Raw genomic sequence first — 20966 nt, 5'->3', positions numbered from 1 at the left:
TTTTCCCCCTCCTCTTTCTCTTCTTCTTTTTTGTAATCTCCTTTTTGTTCTCTATTTTCCTCCTCGTTTTCCAATAGATTTTTTTTATTCCCTTCTCTTTCTCCTCTTCTTCAGTATTTCTCCTTCCCGTTTCCTCCTCTCTCGGCTTCGTTTTTTACCTCCTTGCTTCTTTTTCTTCTTTTCTTCTGTTTTTCTATAGTTATACATCAACCTTCATCTTTAGCTTATGTATCTTGTTTCTCCTTTCCTTGATTTTCTTAGTGTTTCCTTTTTCGTTTTTTTTCTTCATCTTTCCATGTTCTTTTTCTTTTCTCCTTATTCATCTTCTATTCTCTTTTTCCCTAACTTGATTTTCATTGCGTTTTCTTTCCCTTTTCCCTCATTTCCTTTTTCTTCCTCTTCCTCCATCTCCTCCTCCTCTTCCTTTTGTGCTTCCCCTGGTGGTCATTGTACGAACGCCACCTGTACAGAAAGGCGGCCTCCTCCTCCTCCTCCTCCTCCTCTTTTTCCTTATCGTTATTTCCTCTTTTTCTATTTCTATTCACCGTTTTTCACTTTATTTTTTTATGTTCATAGACTTCTGTTGCATTCACTACTACCACCACCACCACCACTACTACTACTACTACTACTACTACTACTACTACTACTACTACCACCACCACTACGACAACGACTACTACAATCACCACAACACCACCGTAACAACCACACACACACACACACACACACACACACACACACACGCAGACAAGCCCCCCATCGGCATCATATAATTAAATGTATTATGTAGACCAAGGCACGCGGGGAAGGCCAATAGCCCCGCGCCGCGCCCCGGGCCTGAAACATTACACCTGTCTCGCCATTACGTATTTAAAACTCACACAATTCCAAGCAAAGGAAGATGAGCGCCGGGAGAGGAACACGGGAGGATAAAGGAGGGAGAGAGTGGGAGAGGGAGGCTGAGGAAGAGATGGAGTGAAGAGTGATGCTGAGTGTGGGAGGCAGATGAGGGAGGGAGGCTGGATGAGGGATGGAGGGAGGGAGAAAGGGAAGAAGGGAGAAAGAGGTTAAGGAGAGAGGGAGATAGTGTAGGGGGACGAAAGAGAGAAAGGGAGGCTGGATGAGGGATGGAGGGAGGGAGAGAGGGAAGGAGGGAGAGTGTGATTAAGGGAGGGAAAGGGAGAGAGGGAGAGATAAGTTGAGTGAGGGATGGAAGGAGGAAGAAAGAGACATAATGAGGGAGAAAAGGTAATTAGGAGAGGGAGACAGTTGAATGAGGGAGGGAAGTAAGAGAGGAAGGCTAAGTCAGGGAGAGAGAGAGAGGGATGAGAGAAAGTGAAGAAGGGGGAGGGAAGGAGAGAGGGGGGGAGTGTGCAAAGGGTTAAAAGTGAAAAAATTGTATCTCATGGAATTTTGATGCAAGTTTGAATTGTTTATGCTGTCACAATATTTATCTGCTCGTGGTGGTGGTGGTGGTGATGGTTGTGGGAGTGGTGGTAATGGTTGTGGTGGTGGTTGTGGTGATGGTGGTGGTGAAGAGTGTGCTTATATGTGTGATTATTAAAACTCTTCCTCTTCTTCCTCCTCTTCCTCTTCTCTTTCCTTATCTCACCTCCACACACTTGTACGCACCTGTCTCAATACCTTGCACCCCTTACCTGTACACCTGATCATCTCACCTCACCTCTTCCTTTCCCCTCTCACCTCACCTCTCCCTTCCCTCCCTCATCTCGTCATCTGCTCTTTCCTCTCTCATTCCCTCCCTTTCGTTCCCTTTCATTCTCCCTCCCTCAACTCCTTTCCCCATTCGCTCCTCCCTCCTTTGACTCCCCTTTTCCCCTCTCTCCGCCTCCCCCTTCACCCCAAACTCCCTTGCCTTCCCCCTAGCCCCCCTTCTCCCCTCCTTTTCCCCTCAGCCTCGCAAAAAAGGGAGGCGCCTAATCTACATAACCAAATAATATGTGTAAAAATAAAGCAGATATTAGAGAACGATTTTTACTTTGTTTTTCGCCGCAAATGTTGCTGTACTGTGCCCTCCAACCACCTCCTCTTTCCTCCCCTTCTGTCTCTCCTCCCCTCTTCCTCCCTTCCCCTCTTCTCTTCGTGTTTTTTTTTCTCTTCCGTCTTTTTTTTTCAATTTTTGCCTTTATGTTCGTCTGTTCTTCCTTTCCCTTTTTTTCTTTCTTACTTTTATCTTCCTTTTCCTCCTCTCTTATTCCTTATCCCTATATTGTCTAACCACCTTATCCCTCCTTTTCCCCTCTTTTTTATCTCCTTTTCCCCTCTTCTTCTGTTCTTTTCCCCTTTTTTCCCTCCTTTAATTATCCTATCTCCTTCATTTTCTCCTCTTCTTTATGTCAGTTGCAGTCTCCGTACGTAGATGAAGAAAGGAGAAAGGAAGGGAAGTCGGTAAAGGGAGTTAGGGAAGGAAGGAGAGAGCAGTGATTGGATAAAAGAAGGAAGATACCTAAAGAGAATGGGAGAGGGAGGAGGAAGGAGGGAGGAGGAAGGAGGAAGGGAGGGGGGGAAGGCGTCTCTGTCACCTGTTGAATCTATATCAAAATTGGTAAACAAGAGAGAGAGAGAGAGAGAGAGATTAATAGTTTGGCGATACAAAACTTCGTCATTATTATTATTATTATTACTATTATCATTATTATTATTATTATTATTATTATTATTAATAATCTCGTATCTATCTTTCTTTCGTCTTCCTTTCATCTTTTATGTTCCATTCATCCCTTCCCATTTCTTCTCCTCCTTTGGTATTTATTTCCATATCCATATTCAGACACACTCTCTCTCTCTCTCTCTCTCTCTCTCTCTCTCTCTCTCTCTCTCTCTCTCTCTCTCTCTCTCTCTCTCTCTCTCTCTCTCTCTCTCTCTCTCTCTCTCTCTCTCTCTCTCTCTCTCTCTCTCTCTCTCTCTCTTACATTATCTTCCTTTCCTTTTCTTCCTTCATTATTTCCTTTCCCTCCCTTCTATCCCTCACTTTCATTTTTACATCAATATCTATTCTTCTTTTCTTATCCCTTCTTCTTGCCTTGCTTCTCTTTCTTTATCCTTCAATTCTTCCCATTTTTCTCTGATTTCTTCATTCTCTTCTTTCTCCTTCCCCCTCCTTCCCTCTCCTTCCGTCTTTCATCTTCTGCCCTTAGTCTGTATTCATATATTTATCTTGCCTTTCCTTCATTTCTTCCTTTTCCATTATGAGATAGACATCATGTTTTATGGATTAGTGTGTGTGTGTTGTTGTCTGTCTGTGTCTATCTGTCTGTCTCTGTCTTCCTGTCTATCTGTCATCTGTATCTCATGCACACACACACACACACACACACACACCGATTCATCACTCCTCTATCACCATCATTTCCCTTCACTCGTGTATGTATTTATCAGCAAAACAACCTCCCTCCCTCTCTCCCTCTTCCCTCCAGCCTCTCCCTCCCTCCCTCTCTCCCTCTTCCCTTGAACCCCTTCCTCCATCCCTCCTTCCCTCCCTCCTTTCCTCCGCGTCCTCAGGCAGCGGAGAATTTGGTCGGAAAATTGGACAAAATCACGAGTTTTCTGTTTGGCTCGTCGATGTTAAATACAGAAAGTTTGGCAGCGAGATGACAAGCGGCCGGCGGTCCCTTCTACAGGATATGGGAGCTTTTTTTTGTTTTTTGTTTTTTTCCTTCTTTTTCTACCCACCCAACTTTTCCTCCTTTCCCATCTCCGTCCCGTCTCCATCTTTGTCCCTATTTCCTCCTCCTCCTCCTCCATTTTTTTCAAGGTTTCTTCAGGCTTTTTTTTTTTCGTTGCTCCTGTTCTTTTTTTGTGTTTATTTTGTAATGTCTTTTACTTTCCTCGTTTTCCTCCTAATTCTCTTTTTTCTTCTTATTTCTCTTCTCCTCTTTTATCTTTTTCCGATCCTCTTTGTTTGTAATGTTATCTTTTCCTCCTCTTTCTCCGGTTCCTCCTCCTCCTCCTCCTCCTCCTCCTCCTCCTCCTCCTCCTCCTCCTCCTCCTCCTTCTCCTCCATTCTCCTCTTTATGGGTAACAGAATGATGGGGTCTTAGTGTGTGTGTGTGTGTGTGTGTGTGTGTGTGTGTGTGTGTGTGTGTGTGCAGATAACACAACACTTTCTTCTTCCGTGTATCGCCTTGCAGTAACGTTTGTGTTCGTTGTGTTGTTCGCTGTGTTGTTTGTGTTGGTGAGTGCTTCCTTTTTAACACCTGGAGGCGAGGCGGCGCACCGTGACGCCCCCCAACACACCTGTGGATTAATTAACCTGTTTTTTGGCACTTTTTTTGCGTCTTTGCTTCCTGTGCAGTGAGGGGAGTCGTGACCCCTTCCTCGCCCCGCCGCAGGATGAGTCTACCTGCTTCCTACCTGTGTGTGTGTGTGTGTGTGTGTGTGTGTGTGTGTGTGTGTGTGTGTGTGTGTGTGATTAATGAAGGAAAATTGGCTCGGATGCTGTGATTGGGAGGGTGTTTTTTTTTTTACCTGTTGATGCTTGGCTTTGTTGCGTGATTTTGTAATTGTTTTTTTTTGTTTGGTGGTTGGTACGTGTTTTCTTTCGCATTCTCTCTTAATTTCTCTCTTTCTCTTTTCTTTTCTCTCTCTCTCTCTCTCTCTCTCTCTCTCTCTCTCTCTCTCTCTCTCTCTCTCTCTCTCTCTCTCTCTCTCTCTCTCTCTCTCTCTCTCTCTCTCTCTCTCTCTCTCTCTCTCTCTCTCTCTCTCTCTCTCTCTCTCTCTCTCGTAAGCGCTGCAGTTTTGTTGATTTACTTTACCTAATTCCATGATGCTCTCCCTCCTCCTCCTCTTCCTCCTCCTCCTCCTCCTCCTTATTAAGCCTCCTCCACCCTCCCCTGAAGACTTGCAACGCCCCTAGACACATCCTTCTTCCCCTCCCCCCTTCTCTTCCCCCTCCTCAGATGCCCTTTCCATCCTTCTCCTCCTCTTCCCTCCACATCTCAGCTCCCTCCATACTCTCCTTCATAACATTACTTTCTCTTATTCCCTTCTCCTCTGTTCTTACCTCTGTACACCTGTCTTTTCCTCTCGTACCTCCCCATAACACCTGTCCTCTACCTTTCCTACGCCTTTTGTTCTTTTTTTGCTTTTCTATTCCTTTTTTTTGTAGACTATATGTGTCATTTCCCTGCCTTTTATTCCTTTTGTTTTTCTATTTACTAATATATGTGTTTCTTCTCCCCCCTTCTCACCCTGAACGCTCCAGTAATCATCATCATCCCTTCTCACCCTGATTTCTTCCATTCTCCTTTCTCCCTTATTCAACCTAACCTAACCCAACCTAATTTAATCTAACCTAACTTAACCTAATATAACTCAATCTAACCTAACTTAACCTAATATAACTCAATCTAACCTAACTTAACCTAATATAACTCAATCTAACCTAACTTAACCTAATGTAACTCAATCTAACCTAACTTAACCTAATATAACTTAACCTAACCTAACTTAACCTAATATAACTCAATCTAACCTAATATAACTCAATATAACCCAATATAACTCAACCTAACTTAACTTAACCTAACCTAACCCATCTCTACAGTCTCGCTTCCCTCCACACACACCTTCTCATTTTTAAAACTCATGTAGGTCAGGTGGAAGCGGAAAGGTGAAGTGGAGGTGGAAACTGGATGGATGCCTCACCTCCACCACCACCACCTCCACCACCACCACCACCACCAATATGTTTCCTAGTAAATAAGGCTTCGTTCTCGTCTCGCCTTGTGTATCTCAAAAGTTTATACAAAAGCGAGCAATTACTAGGCCGCAGGTAACCCCGGGGCAGGTGGGCGGCGTTCCTCAAGGTGCCTTTTTTTTTTTCGTATTCATGCCGTTTAGAATCTGATAAGGTGTCCCAGCCCCTCCTTTCCCCTCTCCCTCTCCCCTTCCCTCTCCCCTTCCGTCTCCCCTTCCCTCTCCTCTCCCTCTCCCTCCCCTCCCCTTCCCTTCCCTTCCCTTCCCTTCCCTTTTCTCCTCCCCTTCCTTTACCTTTCCTCTTCCTCCCCTCCCCTCCCATACCCTTCCTTCCCTTACCCTCCCTCCCTCCCTTTACCTTCCCTCCCCTTCCCTCTCCTCTCTCTCTCTCTCTCCCCCTCCCCTTCCCTATTCTGCTCCCCTTCCTTTACCTTTCCTCTTCCTCCCCTCCCCTCCCATCCCCTTCCCTCCCTTACCTTACCTTACCTTCCCTCACCTTCCCTCCCCGTCCCTCCCCTTCCCTCTCCTCTTCACTCCCCTTTCCTGGTATCCCTTCAACCACTGCAGTAGAATTAAAGACCTCCTCACCCTCAATCTCCTCCTCCTTACCCCTTCCTCCCCCTCCTCCTCCTTCTCCTCCTCCTCCTCCTCCGCCTCCGCCTCCTAACCACAGCATGTCGATCACGGGGCGGCCAGGAACGCGGCCCAAACCACATGCATAAAGATCAAATCAATCATGCAAATTTGTTGGCAATAATACGTCCAGCGGCCCCGTGTGTGATAACCGGAGACGGACCCTGTTTAGCCCGTCCAGGCAAAAACTGATCCCCTGCCCCCCCCCCCCCCCTGCCACCCCCTCCCTCCCCCTGCCTCTGTCTCTCTCACCCTCTCTCGCTGCCTCGCTGCTTATCCTCTTTTTCCCTCCTCCTTCTCCTCCTCCTCCTGGTTGTGGTCTTTCTTCTCCTCCTCCCTCATCTCCTCCTCCTCCTCCTCCTCCTCCTCCTTCTCGATGACTACTGATGCTGCAGCTGACTTCTTATATCCTCCTCTTCCTCTTCCTCTCTTCCTCCTCCTCCTCCTCCTCGTCGTCGTCCTCGTCCCGCAGCCCCTACTATCTTCTTTTTTTTTTCTTTCCTCTTCGTTCTCCTTCTGATTCCCTTGTTGATTGTTTGATTCATTATTCTCCTCCTTCTCATCATCTCCCTCATACCGATATTTTCCCTTTCTCTCTCTCTGCTTCCTCTCCCTTCATTGACCTGCTATCTCTGCTATCGCGGCGTGCCTCCTTCACCTTTGCCGCCGCCTCTGCCGCTTCCTCCTCCTCCTCCTCCTCCTCCTCCTCTTTCTCCTCTCCTTCTTAATCCTCCTCCTTCTCCTTCTTCATTTCCAGTCTGAGCATTGAAAACTCTATCCCAAACAAGGTATCGACACCACCACCACCACCACCACCATCACCACTGCCACACCTGTAATTATCTGCTCGTGGTCACCTTACCTGAGCATCCGTGATTTATGGAGGACAAACCCTCGCCGCCATCACGAGACACAATCACATCCTTCTCCGCGCCTCTGATCAGGGTTCGAATCCTCTAACAATGTAATTAAGCGCTTCGAGTCCGCTAACGATGTAATTACCGACATATGGACATACAACCTTATATGGGATCGGATGCTCCTCCTCCTCCTCATCATCATCATCCTCCTTTCTTTCGTCTCCTAGTCTCCTTTCTCTCTCCTTCCCTTCTCTTTTCTTTCCTTTATTTTCCTCGGTTTATTTATCGTTTGCTTTTTTTCTTCTTCCCTATATCCCTCCTTTTTTTATTTTCTTTCACTCAATTTTTTCTCCCGTTTCTTTTTCCCTCTTTCTTCTCCTTCATTCATCTTGCATTTGCTCTTCCTTCCCAGTTTTCCTTTTTCTTCTCTCCCTTCTTCATTTTCTTTCTCATTTATCACTTCCTCCTTTCTCTTCTCTTTTTTTTACCCATTCTTTACTTTACTTCTTCTTTGTTTGTTTCTTCGCTTACTCCCTCCTTTTTTGTCTCCTTTCTCCTCTCCTCTTTCATTCCTTCACTCCTTTCTGTTCGTGGTCTTTCCTCATACTTCCTTTTCTTTCTGTTGTTGTCCTTTTTCTATTCCCCCATTCGTCCTTGTCCGCGTTCTCTTCTCCTTTTCCTCCTCCTCTTTCTCCTTCTTCCTATCTCTTCCTTCTCCTCCTCCTTCTCCTCCTCTTCTACCACACATCTCTCCTCCCTGGGTCACACAAAAGGGGAGAAATAGAAGGAGGAGGAGGAGGGGGAGGAGAAGGAGGAGAGGAAGAAGAAGAAGGAGGAGGAGGGGAGGGAGAGGAGTATGGCTGTCGTTTTCTCACCGTCGGAGGAAGAGGCAGACAGACAGACAGACTCGTGCCTCCCTCCAACAGCCGCAAGCCAACGGCCGACAGCCGCCCTTCGCTGCTCGCGGCCTGACACACAGCGGCAAAAACGGCTTCCATAGCTTAGTAGGAAGACGAGGAGGAGGAGGAGGAGGAGGAGGAGGAGGAGGAGGAGGAAGAAGAGTAGGAGAAAGAAGATGAGAGAAGAAGTAGTAAGAATAGGATAAGGAAGAAGTATAAGAACACAAAGAAACATAAAGGAAGAACAAACAACAGCAGACCTGCTGGTCCTTACGAGGCTGTTTGTGACAAGCTACACTAACTATCTAATCAAAGGTGGAAGATGAAGGACAGCAAAGGCGAAGGCTCCTCCCCACCCCCCCATCCCTCCAGCCAAAGCTGGCAGGAAAGGAAAAAGAACCATGCAGCATGGAAAAACTGCATGGAAATTATGTAGGAAAGAGGAAAGAACTACCATTACTTCTACCACTAACCGGGCGATAAAAGCGGACAAGGACACCAGTATTCGAAAGAACTTAACGTTATTACGACAATAAGTAATGTCTTAGTTGCTGGTTGGATTCAAAATACTTGTCTAATCTATTCTTGAATGCCGTAACTGTTGTTCTATCAACGACATCACAGGGTAGAGAGTTCCAAACATTAACAACTCGATTGAAGAAGAAGTGTTTAGCTTCGTGCGACGAGAATCTTTTACCACTTATCTTCAAATTGTGATTTCTTCTTGTTCTATTTGATCGATCAATTGTAAAGTAATCTTCCGCATTAATATCACTGAATCCTTTAAACATTTTAAACACTTCTATTAGATCGCTTCGCATTCTTTGTTTTGATAGGCTGAATAAATTTACTTCTTTAAGCCTTTGTTCATATGATAAATTTCTCAACCTAGGAATCATCTTTGTTACTCTTCGTTGAACCCGTTCCAACTTTTCTATGTCTTTTCTGTTGTAGGGAGACCAAAACTGTACACAGTACTCTAGACGGGGTCGAACCAACGAATTATACAGTTTTAATATTACTTTTTCCGATTTATTATTAAAGACTCGTCCGATGAAGTCAACCAATTTGTTTGCAGTTTTAACAACCTCTGAACAATGCTGACCGGGCTTTAAATCGCTTGATATAGTGATTCCAAGATCCTTTTCTTTACTTACTGCAGAAAGTTGTTGGCCATTCATTACGTACCGAACGCGATTGGAGGAGAAGGAGGAGGAGAAGGAGGAGGAGGAGGAGGAGGACGACAAGGAGGAGAAGTATCAGGAAGAGTAGAAGGAAGTTGAATGAAGCAGAAATAGTAGGAATAGAAGGAAGAAGAAGCAGGAGAAGTATAAGGAGAAAATAGAATAAGGAGTAAGAGGAGGAGGAGGAGGAGGGGGAGAAGAAGGTCTTTTTTCTCTCTCGACACCTCTCTCTGCGTGTGCGTGTGCGTTTGCGTGTGCGTGTGTGAATGTGTGTAAGCGTCGTGTTCCTGTCTCCATCTGTTTGCCCGTTCGTTTGTTCGTGTGTCCGTTGGTTTGTCCGTCTGAGTTACATTTTCCTTTATTACGATCATCACGACACTTGCGGCTGCCGTGGATTCTGGAACACGACGAGTAATACAATTTTTAACTTTTTTCTTTCTTAGCGTTTCTTCTCCTCGCTTGGACCGGTGGGTTAGGGCAGTAGGACGTATATTTGAGATGGCTTTCGTAGGAGTTCTGAGCATTTTCAGGGGTAGTTGCATGACCCTGGTGGTAGTTTAACCCTTCCTCTGTACCATGAACCTAAAATCCCACGCATCAGAACCCGATTAATCCCCTTTGTGGCCTTAGGAAGTAGTCGATTTTTTTTTTTTTTACAACAAAGGAGACAGCTCAAGGGCACACAAAAAAAGGAAACAATAATAAAAAAGCCCGCTACTCGCTGCTCCTAAAAAAAAAAAAAAAAGAATCCAAAGAAGTGGCCGAAAGAGAGGTCAGTTTCGGGAGGAGAGGTGTCCTGATAGAAGAGAAGAGAGGTGGAAGCGCGTCTAAGAACAACCAATGTTTTTTTCACGTTTTTTTTCCTTTCATGTATAACTTTTTCTGTATAACTTTTTCCGTCGCGTCGCTGCTGTCGATTACCACAAGTGTGTAATCGAAGGGCGAGGAGCAGGTGGCGAAGGCGCACTGGGGACTCCGTGTCTACTCAGCTTGAACTAATAGATACATCAGGGCCGAGGCAATCTTGTGCGGCGATAGCGGCGGCCCCTGCGGCACCCCGGCGGCCTGCACCAGACCCCGAGGCCGCGGCGGGACGGGGGTTGGGCGTGGACGGGAACCTGGAGGAGAGGGAGAAATGGGGTAAGAGAGGCCACTGCATAGATGTGAGGGCGTAGGTGGGAGGGGAGGAGAGGAGTGGAGAGGAGGAAGAAGAGAGAAGAGAGAGGAAAAGTACAATATCAGAATGAGTGGAGAGGAGGGAGAAGAGAGAAGAGGGAGGAAAAGTACAACGTCATAATGAGAGGAGAGGAGGGAGAAGAGAGAAGATAGAGGAAAAGTACAACGTCATAATGAGAGGAGAGGAGGGAGAAGAGAGAAGAAAGAGGAGAAGTACAATGTCAGAATGAGAGGAGAGGAGGGAGAAGAGAGAAGAAAGAGGAGAAGTACAATGTCAGAATGAGAGGAGAGGAGGGAGAAGAGAGAAGATAGAGGAGAAGTACAACGTCATAATGAGTGGAGAGATGAGACGAGCGATTGGAGAGAGGAGAGGAGAGAGGAACAGCATAACGCCAGGACGAGTGGAGAGAAGAGAGATAGGAAGGAACACCAACACCGGGAGAGAGAGAAGAGAGAGGAACATTACAACATTAGGAGGAGTAGGAAGATGAGGAGAAAGGAAGAAAAGAAAGATGGAGGGGTAACACTAGCGCCAGAAGTAGAGGAGAACAAAAAAAAATTAAGGAAGAGAAGCAGATACAGATACTAGATGCTGAAGACGAAAGGAAGAGAAGTAAAGGAAGTAGGAGGGGCGAAACTGAGGATGAGAGGAGAAGAAGGGAAGAAGAAGCAAAAGCGGGGACGAAATGAGAGGAGGGGAGGAGGCGAAAGGTGAGGAGAATACAAGAGAACAGGGGAGTTTAGGACGGAAGCAAGGGAAGAAGAGGAGACGGGAGGCGAAAGATCATTGACGAAGAAGGAATGAGAAGAAAACAAGAGAGAAGGGGAAGAAGACGAAGCGAAAAGCAGAGTAACGTAGGGGTGGAATGAGAGAAGAACAGGGAAGAAGAAGAACATGAAGAGGAGGAGGAGGAGGCGAGAGGCGGAGGAGCGGAGTGACGGGAACGGACAGTTTAGTAGAGGCTGTCACGCACATTTCCCGCCGCTGCCCGAACTAAAAAGCCTGTCATGGGGGAGGCGACAGTCAAGACATCCTGTGCCAGACGTGAGATACTGCTGGACAATGCCTCGACCCCCTCCGCCTCCTCCTGCGGCTCCTCTTCTTCTTCTTCTTCCTCTTTCTAGTCCTCCTTTTCTACCTCTCCTGCCTTCTATACCTCCTCCTCTGTCCCCTTTGCCCTCTGTCCCATTTTCATCCTCTTCCTCCTCCTCCTCCTCCTCCTCTGCTTCCCCTTATGCTTCCTATACCTCCTCCTCTGTCCCCTTTGCCCTCTGTCCCATTTTCCTCCTCCTCCTCCTCCTCCTCCATGTCCCGAAAATATATTGAAGGGAGTTCAGAAATATTGTTTGGGGGAAGATGTCTGTTTCCGCGAAGGGCGACGGCTGAAGGGAGAGTGTTGAGGGAGAGAGAGAGAGGGAGAGGAAGGGAGAGTTAGTGCGTGCTGGAGTTAGTGGTGTGAGAGAGAGAGTTTGCTGATCTGACCATTTTGCTACAACAGCCACTACTTTAACTACTACTACTACTACTACTACTACTTCTGCTGCTGCTAGGGCGTGGTGGGAGGAGGAGGTTGGGGCAAGGGGAGCGTTTATAAAATATGTCCCCGGGGTAAAAAAAGTCTTGTCGTCAGCGCGGTTTTGATGCAGAGATGACAGGTGGCGCGGCCTGGCACACGGCTTACATAACTCGCTTTTGCTGTCTTGCTTCTCGCTATTATTAAACCGTGGCGGCGCTGCGGTGTGTTCAGTCAATAATGGGGCTGGCGACCGACTCCCGAACCCCCCCTTACAAATATAGATAGATGGATAGATAGGTAGATAGGTATATATTTAGCTAGGCGTGCTGGTATGTATGTATGTATGTATGTACGTGGCTATGTAGTTTGCTAGGTGGATTGGTTGAGTTAGGCAGGTAGATAGATAGATAAATTAGTAGCGGTTTGTATATATGTATGAAGGTAAGTAGATAGATTGGAGGGAGGTTTGGTGGATAGGCAGTTAGGTAGGTCGGTAGATACGTGGATAGATAGGTAGTTTATTGATCATAGCTGCAATATATAAAATAGATAATATATGCATACATCAAATGCGTGAATGCGGATAAACTACTCAATAAAATCAACGAAATGTAAAAACCCAAACAGTCGGTGTATAAAACTCCCCAAGAGACGCCAACATTACTCGCCTGTCTGGGGTATATCATGATGTTTTTTTAATATTATAAAGATCTAAGCACAGACAAACAAACACCCTTTAACACACGCAAGGACACTCATATACAAGAACATACACACACACACACACACACTCTCTCTCCAGGTAAACTATAACTAATGTAATCTTTTCTCTCCTCGCAGGTGACGTAATTGGCACAAGGTATGGACGTGTTCCGCGGCCGCCGCCTCGTCCTCGTCCTCGCCGCCAGACTCTAAAGCTCTCGTCCTCTCGTGTGTCTCCTTATTAAATAACTTTATTGCGAGACTAAAAAAAAAGTGACTTGTGGGCTGTGGCGTGAGGGCAGCACTCACACACACACACACACACACACACACACACACACACACACACACACACTCAAAATAGTGCCCGTCTCAGCTATTCGTGTCGCGCGGGGCTGCTCCTCCCTCCGTCGCCGCCGCCGCCGCCCCATCATTCCATGTGACACACTCGTCAAAAGTGCCAACCCGCCAGCAAAATAAGACATACACGCTCCCGCCACCTGCAGCGCCGCCTTGGCCAACACCCTGACGCGGGGCTCATTATGGTGGGGCGCCTCCCCGCACGCCGCCCCGCACGCCGCCCCGCTATTCTTAGGCGTGCGTATTGACTCTGTACGGCGCCTCGAGGCCGCGCGTGGAGGACTTGACAGTGGAGGACGAGCTGATACTTAAAGGCGAGAAGGACCTTTAAAGACTGGGTATCTGAGGACAATAAAAAAACATTACCGCCATTACCTCCGTCACCGCCTCCGTCGGTATATACCACTCTAGAAACTCTTGCTTACTCACTAGTGAAGATCGGGCGTCTATCTTAGGGCGAGGACGATCTCTCAACACTGACGAGAACCTGACGAGAACTATACATAACCATCTCCTTCAGCGCCTCCGTCATCGTCATCGGCCCTCAGAATATTGCATACCTGAGAGGACCTGAACTTTAGCAATCCAACAAGCCCTTCACTGCCACCTCCTCCTCCTCCTCGTTGTTTCCCCCCGCCCCCCCACGCCCCCCTCGAGTCTTCCTCACGCCTGGCACCTCCACCTCCTCCCTGGCGTCGCCGCTGACACCTCAAGCATCGCGCCAAACAAACTAATGGTGAGTACACCTTTTTATTAACCTGTTCTAACTTTTTTGTATAAATATATTTTTCGCTCAAACTTCATGTGCGAGGTGAGGGGTGACTGTGGTTTGGGGGCAGGGTAAGGGAGGTGAAAGGGGGGCTAGGGGAATGGGGTGAGGGGTGTTTGTGAAGTCTGCGGTGGCGGCGGTGCATTGGTGGGGAGCCTTACCTGGTTTCTACCTGGTTTTGTCTCTCCGTCAGTTAAGTGTTCCTGATACCCGTCGCCGCCGCTCGCTTCTGTCACTTCTCTGTCGGCTTGTACCTTGCTGCCTCACACTCACACACACACACACACACACACACACACACACACACACACACACACACACACACACACACACACACACACACACACACACACACACACACCTGCACACATAATCATGCCTCGCCATCCTGTTTACGTGATTGCCTGTATAAGCTCTCGCCCCGCACGGAGTTTGAACATGTACGCACACACACACACGCACATACGAACAGTCATGGCACGTACATATAGACCCGTGCACACAAGCCCCTACAAACAGAGGCACGGGCCGCCCATCACGTACACAGAGCTCCCGGCACACACACACACACACACACACACACACACACACACACACACACACACACACACACACACACATTTATCGGTGAAAAAATGAAAAACGAATGAGGAGAAATACCGTCAGAAAGTTTACAACGGGAACGTACTTTTAAATATCCACCACCATCACCATCACCACCACCACCACCACCATCACCACCACCACCACCATCACCACCACGAACCCTCCTCTCCACCTCTCTCTGTCGTTCTCGCTTCCCTTCTAAATAAAAAAAGTTTATTACATAGTTTATCGTCTATACATACTTTTATTACTTTCGGCAACTGGGAAATAGATGAGTAACCGATGTGGGGTGAAGCGAAGGGGCGAGGAAGGGCACACATTACTGCCTTACCTGCCGCCTCACCTGTCCTGCATTAAGGGGATTCAATTACCTGTTGTAAATACTCTTGCAGGTGACTGATTGGACTTAGGAACCTTATATTTGCGAAGGAAGGTGAAGGAAGATTTTAGAGCAAGAGAAAAGCTGTTTGTTGTGTGTGTGTGTGTGTGTGTTCCTATTTGCACATTCCCGCGGGTATTTAAGGGAAAGCTCTCCACACTTGACTCTTATTAATGGTATGGTGTGAAGGACGGGAGGGAGGGAAGGAGGGAGGGAGGGAGAGAGAGTTGTGTGTGTATGGGGTGTGGGAGTAGTGGTGGGGGAGTGAGCGAGAGGTTTGTAGCATTGGGGTGAGTGGGTGTGAGTTTCTGAGGGGGAGGAGAATGGGAAGGGGAGTGATTTGTGCATAGAAGGGGAGGGACTGTTTATGTATGGAGGTATGGGGGCTATGGATAAAGTTATGAGAGAAGAAGAGAAGGAAAGAGAGAGAAAAGAGAACTATAGAAATAACGTATATATGGATTTGTGAACTCAGGTGTACAGGTATTAATTAAAGATGCTTATTGGAGGTGTATGGGCCAGGTATGATTTCTATGGTGGAGGTCATGAGTACAGGTTTTGGTAAGGAGGTTGTATGGGAGTTTAAATATCAGGTAGTGTGTTAAGGTGTTCTGAAAAGCAGGTGAGTGCATATATGGATGAATGGATTATATGGAGGTGTAAGGACAGCAGGCACAGGTGGGAGCTCTATGGGAGAAAAAAAGAGAGAAAGATAGAGGTAAAGTTAGGAGCATACGGTATAGATGCGCGTGTCCTCAATGCTCATCTCTGTACCATTGCCCTTTAAGCTCCTGAGATGCTAATTATGGGGATGAATTGGAGATGCTTCGATGGGAATGTGTGGGAGGTAAGGTCTCGGCGGGAGCTACGGGCGGCAGGTGTGGGCTATGGCAGGTATGGTGGGCGGGTATTTGCACGGCGGACCCTAATTAATATGAGTCAGGTGTGGCCCGCCGCGACACCTGAGCGTATGAATGATGCAGGTGAGGCTCATGGGTGTCAGGTGTTTTGCTTACATATATCTTATCATCTTCCTCCTCCTCCTCCTCCACCCTCTCCTCCTCCTCCTCCTCCTCCTGCAGTGGTGTTAAAAGTTTGTGAAAAAAAGAGGAGGAGGAGGAGAGATGGGAATAAAAAAAAAGGAGAGAAGGTAGATGTCCAACTCCTCCTTTTTCATCTCTTTCTCTTCATCTCCTCCTCCTCCTCCTCCTCCTCCTCCTCCTCCTCCTCCTCCTGCAGTGGTGTTAAAAGTTTGCGAAAGAAAGAGGAGGAGGAGGAGAGATGGAGATAAAAAGAAGGAGAGAAGGTAGATGTTCAACTCCTTCTCCTTTTTCATCTCTTTCTCTTCATCTCCTCCTTCTCCTCCTCCTCCTCCTACTCCTCCTCCTCCTCTTTCGTGCCATTTTTCACCTTTTCTTTAGTAAGTCTTGGAGGCATTGTTTTATATGCTATCTTAAGTGGCATGTGTGTGTGTGTGTGTGTGTGTGTGTGTGTGTGTGTGTGTGTACCAGCGGCCATACGTCAGGCGGGTGCAGCGGCAAAACTCATGATTGTCTTAAGTATGTTTGTACGTAGATAAAATCGCTCCCTTGCTCTCCCTCCTTCTCTCTCTCTCTCTCTCTCTCTCTCTCTCTCTTTCTCTCTCTCTCTCCCTCCCTCTCCCTCCCTCTCTCTCCCTCCCTCCCTTCCTCCCTCCCTCCCCACCTGTGTCTCGGGGTAAATGAATAGTGTAGCGCCAGGTGTTCAGCGACACACACACACACACACACACACACACACACCACACAGTACACCTCGTTGCTCTGTATGAAGGGACTCGAAAACACACACACACACACACACACACACACACACACACACACACACACACACACACAGAACACCGTATTACTTTATAGTGTGTTGTTCTCTTGTTGTTGTTGTTGTTGTTCTCTTTTTTCATAACCTTCACCATCCTCATCCTCATCATCATCTTCCTCTTCTTTTTCTTCCTGTTCTTCTTCATCTTTCTCCTCCTCCCCTGACTCTGACTCCTCCTCTTTCTCCTCCTCCTCCTCCTCGTTTATCATCTTCTCTTTGGACGTTATCAGATTGTTTATTGTGTCTTAAGTAATAATAATGATAATAATGATAATAATGAGTCACAGTTATGTTACTAATAATGTGGGCGCCATCATAAATAATATTGCCATAAATCTGATCATATGCAAGAAAAGGAGGAGGAGGAGGAGGAGGAGGAGGAGGAGGAAGGACGTTTGAAGGTAAAGAGGTCCAGGAATAAGTGTGTGTGTTTGTGTGTGTATGCTTTTTCTTTAGTGTGTGTGTGTGTGTGTGTGTGTGTATACCAGTTACCCATATCTGCTCTAGGGTAAGGAAAAAAAGCATATGACGTTCAAGCAGGGAAGGGCAAGTAAGGGAAGTAGGGTAATGAAGAAGAGGTGGTGGGGAGGTAGGTGGTATAGGTATGCAAGGAGGTGGGGAGAAGGGTAAGGAGGAGGGGAGGTAATGGAGGAAGTGTAAGGCAAAGTGAAGGGTAAAAAGGAAGGGAGTGAGAGAGGGATTACAAGGGCAGGGATGGGGAGGGGGTGGTGATAGGGAAAGGCAAGTAGCATAGGGAAGTAAGGGGGAGCTGAAAATGGGCAAAGAGGAGGATGTGTAAGGGGGTGAGGGGAAGACAAGGTGAAGGGCAAAAAGAAGGTGTGAAGGGGAGGGAAGGGGGAAGGGGAGAGGGTAGTTTTTGTGGGTCTCTGCAGATAGGGAAAATGACCTTCTCACCTGGCCATCTCGGGACAGGTAACAGGTGACCTACAGACGCGTGCATGACGGAGAGACAGACAAAGAGGTGACATTTCCCATCCAGGTCACCCCCCTCCCCTTTCTCTCTCTCTCTCTCTCTCTCTCTCTCTCTCTCTCTCTCTCTCTCTCTCTCTCTCTCTCTCTCTCTCTCTCTCTCTCTCTCTCTCTCTCTCTCTCTCTCTCTCTCTCTCTCTCTCTCTCTCTCTCTCTCTCTCTCTCTCTCTCTCTCTCTCTCTCTCTCTCTCTCTCTCTCTCTCTCTCTCTTTTGTGTTGTCCAAGTAGCCGCATGTTATTCTCTCCTACCCCCCCCCCCCCACACCTCACCTGCACCGCTGATTAATAGCTGCCCAGGTGTACGTGCCTTGCCCAGGTGACACGGAGCTTCGTCACCTGCCCCGTGCGCTCTCTCCCACGCTGGGCACGAGGGGGCGGGATGGGGGGGATACATGGGGAGTTTTGTATGTCTAAGAGGTATGTAGATGGGGAAGAAGGGGCTATGTTCTAGGGATAGGTGTAAAGGAATAGGTGAGGATATATTGAATGGGTAAAGATAACAGAGAGAGGGATGAGTGGTATAGGGGATGGGGGAAATGAGGGTGCTATGGGTATGGGGAATGGGGGATGAAGGAATGGGTGAAAATATGTTGAATGATGAGTAAAGAGATAGGGAGGAGAGAAGGAAAATGGAAGCAAGGTAACAGAATGATGGATGGATAAAATGGAAGATGGGAGAGATGGGGAGAGGAAATGGGGTAACTGAAGTGGTTTTATAATGTCACTGTGAAAGCTTGGTGATGGTGATGGTGATGGTGTTAGTGGCAGTGTCCATTACTTTCTACTTTCCCTTATCATTTTTATGTATATTTTTTTCCTTCCTCGCCTCTGTTCGCTTTAATGAAGGAAGGAAAAAAAAGTGTATTGTGGAAAGTTATGCTTAGATGGCGAGTCTGAGGTGTGTGTGTGTGTGTGTGTGTGTGTGTGTGTGTGTGTGTGTGTGTGTGTGTGTGTGTGTGTGTGTGTGTGTGTGTGTGTGTCTCTCTCTCTCTCTCTCTCTCTCTCTCTCTCTCTCTCTCTCTCTCTCTCTCTCTCTCTCTCTCTTCTCTACATTAAGGCGTCGAGTTACCTCTTGTTGACACTGGTAAAAGGGTTGCCCATTGACACAGTTCGAACCCCCGTTGTGTCCTGCAGATTATACTAAGGCCCCCTCACCCCCCTCACCCCCCTCATGCCCCCCACCCCCTTGTTTCCCCTCTCTTTCCCCTCCTCTTCTGATCGCTACATCCTTCCTCTTCCTCTTCCCTGGGCGATGCTAAAGCCCCTCATTCTTCCCCTCTTGATTTTTTTCCCTCTTGTTTTACCTCTTTTCCTCCTCTTCCCTTCTTTCCTTCTTCGTTACATCCTCTATCTTTCCCCTTTTCTACAGTTTTTCCCTCTCATTATCATTTCCCTTTTTAATTCTTACGCATGTCTTCCTCTTTTTTCCCTTTTCTCCTCTTTCCTCTTTTTCGTTACGCTTTTTCTCTTACTCCTCACCTTATCTCTCTCCCCTTATACCTTTCATTTACTTTCTTTTCTTCCTCTTTTACCTTTTTCCTCTTCTTACCTTCTTCATTATATCCTTTCTTCCTCATATTCGTTGCCTCTCTCCTTCCCTCTCGTCCATTCCCTTTGCTTCCACCCTCCTTTCCCTCCCTTTCGGTTCTCCTTCCCTTCTCCCCACCTCCCTCCCCTCTTCCCTACATCCTTCCTCCCCCTCTTCTCCTCTTTACCACCGATACCGTGTGTGTGTGTGTGTGTGTGTGTGTGTGTGTGTGTGTGTGTGTGTGTGTGTTTGTGCTGCTTATTTATCCGTGTTTGTTTGTATTTTTTTGTTTGTTTTTTCGCCTTTTTTTGTTTTTTCAAGGGGGAAAGATTTCTACCTTTTTTTGTGTGTTCTGCTTTTGATCTCAATTCATTTATGTCTGAGTTCCTCCTCCGGTCTGTTTGTTGACTTTCTCCTTTCTTTCTTTTTTTACTTTTCAGATATTTTCCCATTATTTTTCTACTTCGTTCTTTGTTTCTTTAGTATTGCATTCTTCTATGTATATTTATTTGGAGTCATTTGCATTATTATTTCTTCTCCAGTAATCAATTTTTCTTTCACCTTTTCCTTTTTATTTATATTTTCAGCTCTTGCCGGTGTTTTTGTCTGTTTATGTGGTTATTAGTGTATCTTTTTTTTTTCATATACAATAGTCATTTGCATTATTTTGTCTTCTGTATTCATCTATTTTTCTTTCACCTTTTCCATTTTATTTATATTTTCAGCTTTTACCGTTTTTTTGTCTGTTCATGTATTTATTAGTGTATCTTTTTCTTTATGTACAGTAATTTGCAATAATTTATTTTCTCTATTATTCTTTTATCTTCACATTTTCCCTCTTTAGTATTTTCAACCTTCATCGTAATATTTCTGCTCCTCTCTTTGTTTGCTGCGTTCTTCATTTGTTTCGTAATGTATCTTCGTTATTTACAGTCATTTGCATTCATTTGTCTTCTCTGCTGATCTCTTTGTCTTTTATTTTTCCCATTTTCTTTACCTTTAAACTATTCTGTGATATTTATGTTGTTCTTTTTTGCAAGGTTGTTTATATATATATTTTCAATCGAACTATCAAATCATTTCATTTACATTCAACCTTCACTATTAACCCATTTATCATGTATCGTTATTATTTTTACTCTCTCTCTCTCTCTCTCTCTCTCTCTCTCTCTCTCTCTCTCTCTCTCTCTCTCTCTCTCTCTCTCTCTCTCTCTCTCTCTCTCTCTCTCTCTCTCTCTCTCTCTCTCTCTCTCTCTCTCTCTCTCTCTCTCTCTCTCTCTCTCTCTCTCTTTTATCTAGTGAAACTTTCTTATAATCAGTTATTTTGTGATGTTGCAGTTTTTTATTTATTTTAATCTGCTCTCAATATCTTTCTAATCATCACAACATGAGTTTATACATATATTTTTTGTCTCTTTAACCCTCCATTCGCTCTTTTTATTCTATCTCTACTACTTTCTACTTCTCCTTTTTTGTTGTAATGGTCTGTCTCCCTGCACTTTCTATCTATGTCAAACTCCTTTTTTCTCTATTATCAATCTATTACATCGTCTCATCGTACATGTTCACTATTTGTCGTCTATGTCATTCTTTTTATCTATTTATTTGATTTTTATATTATGTTTTTTTTGCGTGTGTTAGTTCACTGTATGTTCTCTTTCTCTTTGTTTTTGTGTGTTTGCCAGTTGACCTGCTCTTGTTTTGTTTTGATTAGTGTGTGTGTGTGTGTGTGTGTGTGTGTGTGTGTGTGTGTGTGTGTGTGTGTGTGTTTCTTTTTTGTCT

This window comes from Eriocheir sinensis, chromosome 59, assembly GCF_024679095.1.
Source record: "Eriocheir sinensis breed Jianghai 21 chromosome 59, ASM2467909v1, whole genome shotgun sequence".
Lineage (NCBI taxonomy): Eukaryota > Metazoa > Arthropoda > Malacostraca > Decapoda > Varunidae > Eriocheir > Eriocheir sinensis.
The sequence above is the reverse complement of the archived record's forward strand: the minus strand, read 5'-3'. Positions refer to the sequence as shown.